Genomic DNA, 12,043 nt, shown 5'->3' on the forward strand with positions numbered 1-12,043 from the left:
GGACCTCAGATCGCATCTGTTCAAGTCAGTCAACGTCCTCAGAGACCTTTTGTCATCATAGATCCAGAAAGGCCTTCGCAAAACACATGAGTTTTCACCTACCAAGTGAAACCCCAGAGAGCTAGACTCCTGGGCCTTGACAAGGAAGTTCAAAACTGTGCAGGAGGCATGTAGCTCATTCTGTCAAAGGTTCTGGGGAAACACAGAGGACAGGATTAAAGAGCCTTTCCCCTTTGACACCATATGAGAAAAATAGAGGTCAACACATTGCCTTTGGTGGGTGTCACTGGCCCCAAATCGGGTACCTGTGAATGTTCCCTGAACTTATGTATTTAATCTTTACAACAAAGATTTGGTAAGAAGAGAGAAAACATTCAAGAAAGCAAAATGACTTTTTTTCCTATCTAGATAAGATTTTTCAACATCCTAATTTGCGGTTTTGATTCTATGCTCGTCATGTTAACCCGCCTTTACACTTCCTCCTCAGGTTCCCTGTCTTCCATGTATGTTCCTCTCCATCTTACAGTGCACAGTATTGAGCCTTCCAGTTGTCCTGCAATTGTCAATGCTCTGGAGGATTTTGTGATGTATGTCCCATGACCACCAGCTCCTTCCATATTTCCTTGGACAACAAAAAGCAACACACAGGCCAAGCTATATTTTGGTCCATATACATCACCAGGTATCCCACAGGACATTGACAGGGACAGGAGTTGGGTTCTGTGTGCCTGATTCCTGAACCTTCTCTTCTTATCACCTCTCATGTCATGTTTCTTCAAATGAACTCAACACCACCCAGGTTCCAAGATGAAGGAAGGCATTGCATTTAATACCAAAAATATTCTTAGTTTTGTTTTGTTTTGTTCTGACAATGGACAACTAGATTTCTGGCTCAACATAATCCATAATCATTTATAAAAAGAATAAATATGGTTCATTGTCAGCTCTGTTTGGGTTTTTGAAAACTTTATGGCAATTCACCTGAATTTTAGAGGGCAAGATTGCATGTTTCCATGCTACTTACAAGGAAGTGAAAACGCATGGGTTGCTCTCTTAGTATCCACGCCAGAGGATCAATGATAGATGAAATTTGTGAGGGTTATTGTTCTGTGCTCTAGGGGTCTAGACTCCTAACACCCTATCATCTTCCTTTGGGTTCCACACCTGTCAGGGCAGAAATAAAAGTTTAATTCTTTGAGCTTGAACGTCGATAAGGGAAGGACCTGGGAGAAGGCTTTTCTTAGTACTTCTGGATATATTATTTAGAATTGGAAGCTTCAATGGTAGCTTCAAATGATAGTCAAATATGCCAATAACTTCACCCAACTGTTGGTTTTCCAAATGCACCTCAAAATACTAATGGTATTAGGTAGTATCCTTGTCACTTGCTTGGGTTGGGACTACCTAGCTAAGTCCCCTACAATGCCAGGGCCATAGCAAGTGTTCCACCATCAAGAGGCAAGACGAAGCCTAGGTCGTTTAGCCATGAGAGGGACGTTAAATAAATCTCATCTCTTGTGGTACACAGTAGGTAAATATTTAGTCAGGCGAGAATGCAGCCTGTCTACAAACAAAAGACACAATGGGAAGCAGCGTCACTTACCTGTCCTGCCAGAAGGGAAGCACCTCTCCAAGTTTTAGCCTGCAACATAATAAGTATGAAGGTTATCAGAAAAGGAAATGCGTCTAGGCAACCTTGACTTTCTAAAGTGTCCCGACCTTCAAGTCTGCCAGCAGTTGAGTCTTTCCCAGAACCCACTATTGAATTCATTTCCTCCCTTCCAATCCCCTCAGATTTTAGCCACTGTGGCAAGGATTTCTCTTCTTCTGATGACTTCCTCAGAAGCTGTCTGTGAGAGCATCTTTGCCAGTGCCAGCAGGCACAGTGTGGACGCCTCTCAGTGGGCAGCGAGGAAGTTGGACAAAGCAAAGAAGAAGCAGTGAGTATAGCATTGCAGTATGGTCATTCTTAACTCCTCCTTTCTCAAAGTCAAAACGACCAAGTTGCACAGAGGTGAAAGTCAGTAAGCCCAATGGTATCTTTGAGATTTCAGGGTGTCATTGAAATTTGTCCTCTGTTCATGGAATTCTCTCCTTGTTTATTCAACAGAGTGTTCCATAATTGACTTTAGATTTCTTCCCTGCCATGCAACCTCATCTTGGAAGAGAGGGGAATCCAAAGGTACCTTTTTGTCTACATGTATGTTACCATGTCTCGATTCATGGAACTCAAGTCTTCCACTTGGAAGAGCGTTGGAATCATCTACCATGCTTCAGGTTAAATCTTATGAAAAGAAGATGTTTTCTACGCACTAACTGACTAGCCCGTGGTCAAATACAATGGGTTGCTTTTTAATAGAGTATGTTGTACTACACATCTGAGATTACATGATGTCCTTCATTGGATATTCAAGCTTCAACCATGGCTTTAGAAATTGTGTATCCAACAAGTGTTACCAAGAGTCCTATACTCCAGCTTCGTAAAAGTCTCTTAGTAGCAAGATATATATATATATATATATATATATATATATATATATATATACATATATGTGTGTGTCAGTTCTGAATTAATTGTGTTCATCATGAGGATGTTAAGAATATTCAGGGTGTGGTTCTTTCTTGTTTCATTGGAGAGTTAGCGCGTCTGATCCATTATCAGTATTGTGGGTCTACCAGCTAGCAACATGTTCTTTAGAAATATCTTTCCTTATTTCATAAAGGATTAGTTGTTTTCATAGATCTTGGGTAACACGCAAATTTTGTTAGAATAGATGATTTGCATCTGTGTGAGAGTGGCAATAAGAGGATGAATGTACCCAGGAGGAAAACAGAAACAACAACAACAAATAACAGAAAGCAAAGCCCAATTGTCATTTCTCAGGATGGATCAACTGAGATGGTTTCCATGTGAGAGAGAGATAGGTAAACACAACATGCTCTGGAAGATTTTGGCAGCTAAGACATAAATGATGAACACCAATAAAACTAGGGAATGTCTCCAACAGGTGCCCTGGCTTCTCACCTAGCCATTATTATCTAGAATTTACCCAGCCTCCAACAGGAAAGACCATTTCAATTTTCCCTCTATATAAATTGAATGATCCTTTAATTATTAGTTATACGTCAGCCTTTACACAACTTTGGGTAAAGTTCGAGGGCAGTCATTGTCCTCCAATATTCTTGGGACTACTGGCATGAGCCCTAACCTCCCCTCTTGACACTTTACCACATATGTGCAAGGGTACATCGCCGGAGACTAGGAATGAGCAGCACATTCTTACATATAATTCATCAGTTCTTACATATTTTTTGAGTACGTCATTTGCACCTACAGTCATCTCTACCTGATATATGTGCCTACTCCTATAGTAAAGGTTGTCTCCCTATCACTTGGAATCATTGCTATCTCTTTGAAAATAGAAAGCAATGAAGATTGTATCAAACCAAGTATGGGTACTGTTATGAGGCCTTTTTCGAAAAATCTCAGAATCTGATGCCATACTGCACAGTTCTCATCCTCTCTGAAGAGGGAAGAGTGCAAGGCAGGCTCTGAAATCCTCATGGGTATCACGAGGACCTCATATCTGGACCTCAGATCGCATCTGTTCAAGTCAGTCAACGTCCTCAGAGACCTGTTGTCATCATAGATCCAGAAAGGCCTTCGCTCAACACATGAGTTTTCACCTACCAAGTGAAACCCCAGAGAGCTAGACTCCCGGGCCTTGACAAGGAAGTTCAAAACTGTACAGGAGGCATGTAGCTCATTCTGTCAAAGGTTCTGGGGAAACACAGAGGACAGGATTAAAGAGCCTTTCCCCTTTGACACCATATGAGAAAAATAGAGGTCAACACATTGCCTTTGGTGGGTGTCACTGGCCCCAAATCGGGTACCTGTGAATGTTCCCTGAACTTATGTATTTAATCTTTACAACAAAGATTTGGTAAGAATAGAGAAAACATTCAAGAAAGCAAAATGACTTTTTTTCCTATCTAGATAAGATTTTTTCAACATCCTTATTTGCGGTTTTGATTCTATGCTCTTCATGTTAACCCGCCTTTACACTTCCTACTCCTGTTCCCTGTCTTCCATGTATGTTCCTCTCCATCTTACAGTGCCCAGTATTGAGCCTTCCAGTTGTCCTGCAATTGTCAATGCTCTGGAGGATTTTGTGATGTATGTCGCATGACCACCAGCTCCTTCCATATTTCCTTGGACAACAAAAAGCAACACACAGGCCAAGCTACATTTTGGTCCATATACATCACCAGTTATCCCACAGACATTGACAAGGACAGGAGTTGGGTTCTGTGTGCCTGATTCCCGAACCTTCTCTTCTTATCACCTCTCATGTCATGTTTCTTCAAATGAACTCAACCTCACCCAGTTTCCAAGATGAAGGAAGGCATTGCATTTAATACCAAAAATATTCTTAGTTTTGTTTTGTTTTGTTCTGACAATGGACAGAACTAGATTTCTGGCTCAACATAATCCATAATCATTTATAAAAAGAATAAATATGGTTCATTGTCAGCTCTGTTTGGGTTTTCGAAAACTTTATGGCAATTCACCTGAATTTTAGAGGGCAAGATTGCATGTTTCCATGCTACTTAAAAGGAAGTGAAAACGCATGGGTGGCTCTCTTAGTATCCACGCCAGAGGATCAAGGATAGATGAAATTTGTGAGGGTTATTGTTCTGTGCTCTAGGGGTCTAGACTCCTAACACCCTATCATCTTCCTTTGGGTTCCACACCTGTCAGGGCAGAAATAAGAGTTTAATTCTTTGAGCTTGAATGTCGATAAGGGAAGGAGCTGGGAGAAAGCTTTTCTTAGTCCTTCTGGATATATTTTTTAGAATTGGAAGCTTCAATGGTAGCTTCAAAAGAAAGTCAAATATGCCAATAACTTTACCCAACTGTTGCTTTTCCAAATGCACCTCAAAATACTAATGGTATTAGGTAATATCCTTGTCACTTGCTTGGGGTGGGACTACCTATCTAAGTCCCCTACAATGCCAGGGCCATAGCAAGTGTTCCACCATCAAGAGGCAAGACGAAGCCTAGGTTGTTTAGCCATGAGAGGGACGTTAAATAATTCTCATCTCTTGTGGTACACAGTAGGTAAATATTTCGTCAGGCGAGAATGCAGCCTGCCTACAAACAAAAGACACAATGGGAAGCAGCGTCACTTACCTGTCCTGCCAGAAGGGAAGCACCTCTCCAAGTTTTAGCCTGCAACATAATAAGTATGAAGGTTATCAGAAAAGGAAATGCGTCTAGGCAACCTTGACTTTCTAAAGTGTCCCGACCTTCAAGTCTGCCAGCACTTCAGTCTTTCCCAGAACCAACTATTGAATTCATTTCCTCCCTTCCAATCCCCTCAGATTTTAGCCACTGTGGCAAGGATTTCTCTTCTTCTGATGACTTCCTCAGAAGCTGTCTGTGAGAGCATCTTTGCCAGTGCCAGCAGACACAGTGTGGACTCCTCTCAGTGGGCAGCAGGGAAGTTGGACAAAGCAAAGAAGAGGCACTGCCTATAGCATTGCAGTATGGTCATTCTTTTTTTTTTTTTTTTTTTTTTTCAATGCTGTTTATTCAGGAACATTGAAGAATCCTCGGGCCCTGGGGAAAGTCAGCCCACAGCTTAAATAGCCTCTGGGTAGCCAACCCAGGCGTGCCACGGGGGCAATGCAGATAGGTCCACATACATGGAAGCAAGCCAGATCCTCGGCCTTAGCCAAATGTGGAGTTGTTCGTGACAGAGAGCACTCACCATCAGGAAGGTGAAAGGCGGAATCCAGCTCCATCTTTAAGGCATAGCATTCCGCAGCTCTCTACAGTTCCCCCTTTTTGTTTTAGACGCATCAGGCAAGAGTAGAGGTCTGATCTCTGATATTAGAAATAAATTGGGACTTTGTACAGATGTTCATTTAGGTGTCATCCACCCAAAGAGCATCAGACCCGTCCGATACCTTTTTCTCAGAGGCGGGACCTGGGGCATCAACCTGCATCCAATCAGACATGGTCTTCTCTGGGTCCAAAGCGGCTGACCCTGAGTGCAGTGCTTAGCCTCGCATCCTGAGCTTATCATTTTAGCTTTTTCTGGTATCCAACCATGCTTGGGGGAATGTCCTGCTTCATGGCTGTAAAGGCCTGAATGATCATGGCTGCATCACACTGTTGTGAGACTCTAATCTTGCATATATACCACAGGCAAACCAAGGAGACCAACACCAGAAGGCCTGCTAACACTCCCATGCCCGCCCATTCCTTCAGATGGTTCATTGCTGCAGCAATCCATGTTGATAATCCTGTGGCTAGTCCTGCGTCCACTCTGGTAGAATTTACTGTGACAATGGCCACTCTCAGCTGCTCCATCGTAGTATCGAATTCTCCAGTCCAATTATCTAAAATATAGCTCGACAATTGTTTAGACAGATTTGCAGCACAGGAAAAATTCTCATGTTGTATGCTAGTGACACAAAGTCCAGCATACTTTCATTGACAGCCAGGTTGAGCGATTTGCCATAGGGTATCTATTTGCTCCTACAAGAGGTCAATCCTCTGATTGAACACCATCAAGCTTCCTTTTAGTTGAGCATTAATTCCTTTATGTACAACAAAGGCATGAGCTACATTGGCTTAATGATTATTCAGGGTCTGAACTGACAGACTACAATAAGAAAGGAGAGGAGATCCTCCCCTATTAGTGGACTTGGGGAGTGGCATGCAAGCAGAGGGAGGAGGGAGGGTGGGATTGGGAGGAGAGGAGGGAGGGGCTAATGGGGGGATGCAGAATGAATAAAGTGTAATTGATGAAAAATTTAAGAAAAAAGGAAAAAAATAATTTAATAACCTTAAATGAATTTCAAAATTGGAGGAAAACATGGAGTTAGTCAATTGGCATGGAGCACATCTCGCCCCTGGGGGCAATGGTCTCCTGAACTTACTCAGACCTCGGACACCACCACTGCTAGTTCTAGAACTGACGCAGGATGTTCCAACGAGGGGTTAAGGCTTCTCATAATATTTCCTATAAGCCCACACCTGTTTGTCTATATCCCCCATTTTTATTCATTATTAGCCAGATAGAGTCAAGTAATTGTGGTAATGATACTTGCTTTTTTGCCCAATGCTGGAATGCTAGTAAATTTAGGTATGCCCTGGTTACTCGCATGCCTCGCTGGGTGCCTGTGCCCATTGATGCCCCTCACGCTATGACTCTCTTCAGACAGAAAAGGGATCTTGGAACTACAGCCACCATTGTTACTACCATCTCATTGACAGCTGTTGGAGCTACCACCAGGGCATTAGCCATGAGTCATACTGTACAGTATGGTCATTCTTAACTCCTGGTTTCTCAAAGTCAAAATGAACAAGTTGCACAGAGGTGAAAGTCAGTAAGCCCTATGGTATCTTTGAGATTTCAGGGTGTCATTGAAATTTGTCCTCTGTGCATGGAATTCTCTCATGTTTATCCAACAGAGTGTTCCATAATTGACTTTAGATTTCTTCCCTGCCATGCAACCTCATCTTGGAAGAGAGGGGATTCCAAAGGTGCCTTTTTGTCTATATGTATGTTACCATGTATCGATTCATGGAACTCAAGTATTCCACTTGGAAGAGAGTTGGAATCATCTACCATGCTTCAGGTTAAATCTGATGAAAAGAAGATGTTTTCTACTCACTAACTGACTAGCCCGTGGTCAAATACTCATGGGTTGCTTTTTATCGAGTATGTTGTACTACAAATCTGAGATTACATGATGTCCTTGATTGGATATTCAAGCGTCAACCATGGCTTTAGAAATTGTGTATCCAGCAAGTGTTACCAAAAGTCCTATGCTCCTGCTTCCTAAAAGTCTGTTAGTAGTAAGATATATATATATTTATATATATGTGTGTGTGTGTGTGTGTCAGTTCTGAATTAATTGTGTTCATCATGAGGATATTAAGAAGATTCAGTGTGTGGTTCTTTCTTGTTTCATTGGAGAGTTAGTGTGTCTGCTCCATTATCAGGACTGTGGGTCTACCAGCTAGCAACATGTTCTATAGACGTATCTTTCCTTTGTTTTTTAAAGGAATAGTTGTTTTCATAGATATTGGGTAACACGCAAATTTTGTTAAAAGAGATGATTTGCATCTGTGTGAGTGCAGCAATAAGAGGATGAATGTACCAAGGAGGAAAATAGAAACAAAAACAACGAATAACAGAAAGCAAAGCCCAATTGTCATTTCTCATGATGGATCAACTGAGAGGGTTTCCATGCGAGAGAGAGATAGGTAAACACAACATGCTCTGGAATATTTTGGCAGCTAAGACATACTTGATGAACACCAATAAAACTAGGGAATGTCTCAAACAGGTGCCCTGGCTTATCACCTAGCCATTATTATCTAGAATTTACCCAGGCTCCAACAGGAAAGATCATTTCAAATTTCCCTCTATATAAATTGAATGGTCCTGGAATTATTTGTTATACGTCAGCCTTTACACAACTTTGGGTAAATGGCGAGGGCAGTTATTGTCCTCCAATATTCTTGGGACTACTGGCATGATCCATAACATCCCCTCCTGACACTTTACTACATATGTGCAAGGGTACATCGACCGAGACTAGGAATGAGCAGCACGTTCGAATTCATCAGTTCCTAGATAGTTTTTGAGTACGTCATTTGCACCTACAGTCATCTCTACCTGATATATGTGCCTACTCCTATAGTAAAGGCTCTCTCCCTATCACTTGAAATCATTTCAATCTCTTGGAAAATAGAACGCAATGAAGAATGTATCAAACCATGTATGGGTACTGTTATGAGGCCTTTTTCGAAAAATCTCAGAATCTGATGCCAAACTGCACAGTTCTCATCCTCTCTGAAGAGGGAAGAGTGCCAGGCAGGCTCTGAAATCCTCATGGGTCTCACACGGACCTCATATCTGGACCTCATATCGCATCTGTTCTAGTCAGTCAACGTCCTCAGATACCTGTTGTCATCATAGATCCAGAAAGGCCTTTGATAAACACATGAGTTTTCACCTACCAAATGAAACCCCAGAGAGCTAGACTCCTGGGCCTTGACAAGGAAGTTCAAAACTGAGCAGGAGGCATGTAGCTCATTCTATCAAAGGTGGTGGGGAAACACAGAGGACAGGATTAAAGAGCCTTTCCCCTTTGACCCCATATGAGAAAAATAGAGGTCAAAACATTGCATTCGGTGGGTGTCACTGCCCCCAAATCGGGTGCCTCTCAATGTTCCCTGAACTTCTGTACTTAACCTTTACAACAGAGATTTTGGCAAGAATAGAGAAAACATTCAAGTAAGCAAAATGACTTTGTTCCTATCTAGATAAGATTTTTTCAACATCCTAATTTGCGGTTTTGATTCTATGCTCTTCCTCTTTACCCTCCTTTAGGATTCTTCCTCCTGTTCCCTGTCTTCCATGTATGTTCCTCTCTATCTTTCAGTGCCCAGTATTGAGCCTTCCAGTTGTCCTGCAATTGTCAATGCTCTGGAGGATTTTGTGATGTATGTCACATGACCACCAGCTCGTTCCATATTTCCTTGGACACAAACTGGAACAGAGAAACCAAGCTACATTTTGATCCATATATATCACCAGGTATCCCAAAGGACATTGACAGGGACAGGAGTTGGATTCTGTGTGCCTGATTCCTGAACCTGCTCTTCTTATCATCTCTCATGTCATGTTTCTTCAAATGAACTCAAAACCACCCAGTTTCCAAGATGAAGGAAGGCATTGCATTTAATACCAAAAATATTCTTAGTTTTGTTTTGTTTTGTTTTTTCTGACAATGGAAAACTAGATTTCTGGCTCAACATAATCCATAATCATTTATAAAAAGAATAATTATGGTTCATTATCAGCTCTGTTTGGGGCTACGAAAACTTTACGGCAATTCACCTGAATTTTGGAGGGCAGATTGCAAGTTTCCATGCTACTTACAAGGACTTGAAAATACATTGGTCGCTCTCTTAGTATCCACGCCAGAGGAACAAGGATAGATGAAATTTGTGAGGGTTATTGTTCTGTGCTCTAGGGGTCTAGACTCCTAACACCCTATCATCTTCCTTTGAGTTCCAACCTGCCAGGGCAGAAATAAGAGTTTAATTCTTTGAGCTTGAATGTCGATAAGGGAAGGAGATGGGAAAAGACTTTTCTTAGTATTTCTGGATATATTATTTAGAATTGGAAGCTTCAATGGTAGCTTCAAAAGAAAGTCAAATATGCCAATAACTTCACCCAACTGTTGGTTTTCCAAATGCACCTCAACATGCTAATGGTAATAGGTAGTATCCTTGCTTGGGTTGGGACTACCTAGCTAAGTCCCCTACAATGCAAAGGCCATAACAAGTGTTCCACCAGCAAGAGGCAAGATGAAGCCTAGGTTGTTTAGCCATAAAAGGGACGTCAAATGATTCTCATCTCTAGAGGTACACAGTAGGTAAATATTTAGTCAGCCGAGACTGCAGCCTGCCTACAAACAAAAGACACCATGGGAAGCAGCGTCACTGCTTACCTGTCCTGCCAGAAGGGAAGCACCTCTCCAAGTTTTAACCTGCAACATAATAAGTATGAAGGTTATCAGAAAAGGAAATGCGTCTAGGCAACCTTGACTTTCTAAAGTTTCCCGACCTTCAAGTCTGCCAGCCGTTCAGTATTTCCCAGAACCAACTATTGAATTCATTTCCTCCCTTCCAATCCCCTCAGATTTTAGCCACTGTGGCAAAAATTTCTCTTCTTCTGATGGCTTCCTCAAAAGCTGTCTGTGAGAGCATCTTTGCGAGTGCCAGCAGACACAGTATGGATGCCTCTCAGTGGGCAGCAAGGAAGTTCAACAAAGCAAAGAAGAGGCACTGCCTATAGCATTGCAGTATGGTCATTCTTAACTCCTCCTCGTTTCTCAAAGTCAAAACGAACAAGTTGCACAGAGGTGAAAGTCATTAAGCTCTATGGTATCTTTGAGATTTCAGGGTGTCATTGAAATTTATCCTCTGTGCATGGAATTCTTTCATTGTTTATCCAACAGAGTATTCCATAATTTACTATAGATTTCTTCCATGCCATGCAACCTCATCTTGGATGAGAGGGGAATCCAAAGGTGCCTTTTTGTCTACATGTATGTTACCATGTCTCGATTCACGGAACTCAAGTCTTCCACTTGGAAGAGCGTTGGAATCATCTACCATGCTTCAGGTTAAATCTGATGAAAAGAAGATGTTTTGTATGCACTAACTGACTAGCCTGTGGTCAAATACTCATGGGTTGCTTTTTAATAGAATATGTTGTACTACACATCTGAGATTACATGATTTCTTTGATTGGATATTCAAGTTTCAACCATGGTTGTAGAAATTGTGTATCCAGCAAGAGTTACCAAGAGTCCTATCCTCCTGCTTCCTAAAAGTCTGTTAGTAGTAAGATATATATATATATATATATATATATATATATATATATATATATATATATATCTGTGTGTGTGTGTGTGTCAGTTCTGAATTAATTATGTTCATCATGAGGATATTAAGAAGATTCAGTGTGTAGTTTGTTCTTGTTTCATTGGAGAGTTAGCGTGTCTGCTCCATTATCAGGACTGTGGGTCTACCAGCTAGCAACATGTTCTTTAGAAATATCTTTCCTTGTTTTTTAAAGGAATAGTTGTTTTCATAGATCTTGGGTAACATGCAAATTTTGTTAGAAGAGATGATGTGCATCTGTGTGAGAGCTGCAATAAGAGGAAGAATGTACACAGGTGGAAAACAGAAACAACAACAAGAAATAACAGAAAGCAAAGCCCAATTGTCATTTCCATGATGGATCAACTGAGATGGTTTCCATGCGAGAGAGAGAGATAGGTAAACACAACATGCTCTGGAAGATTTTGGCAGCTAAGACAGAATTGAAGAACAACAATAAAACTATTGAATGTCTCAAACAGGTGCCCTGGCTTATCACCTAGCCATTATTATCTAGAATTTACCCAGCCTCCAACAGGAAAAACCATTTCAATTTTCCCT

The 12,043-nt window shown here is 41.4% G+C and overlaps 3 non-coding genes across 3 annotated transcripts; all 3 read right to left on the minus strand.

Moving 5' to 3' along the window:
• LOC132647779 (small nucleolar RNA SNORD109A) lies at positions 1-65 on the minus strand. Its single transcript, XR_009586123.1, has one exon. It is a non-coding gene; the product is annotated as a small nucleolar RNA SNORD109A (small nucleolar RNA).
• A 3,524-nt stretch (positions 66-3,589) lies between these two features.
• LOC132647831 (small nucleolar RNA SNORD109A) lies at positions 3,590-3,654 on the minus strand. Its single transcript, XR_009586171.1, has one exon. It is a non-coding gene; the product is annotated as a small nucleolar RNA SNORD109A (small nucleolar RNA).
• A 5,287-nt stretch (positions 3,655-8,941) lies between these two features.
• On the minus strand, positions 8,942-9,006 carry LOC132647326 (small nucleolar RNA SNORD109A). Its single transcript, XR_009585694.1, has one exon. It is a non-coding gene; the product is annotated as a small nucleolar RNA SNORD109A (small nucleolar RNA).
• Between the last annotated feature and the right edge of the window lie 3,037 nt (positions 9,007-12,043).

This window comes from Meriones unguiculatus, chromosome 14 (assembly GCF_030254825.1).
Source record: "Meriones unguiculatus strain TT.TT164.6M chromosome 14, Bangor_MerUng_6.1, whole genome shotgun sequence".
Classification (NCBI taxonomy): domain Eukaryota; kingdom Metazoa; phylum Chordata; class Mammalia; order Rodentia; family Muridae; genus Meriones; species Meriones unguiculatus.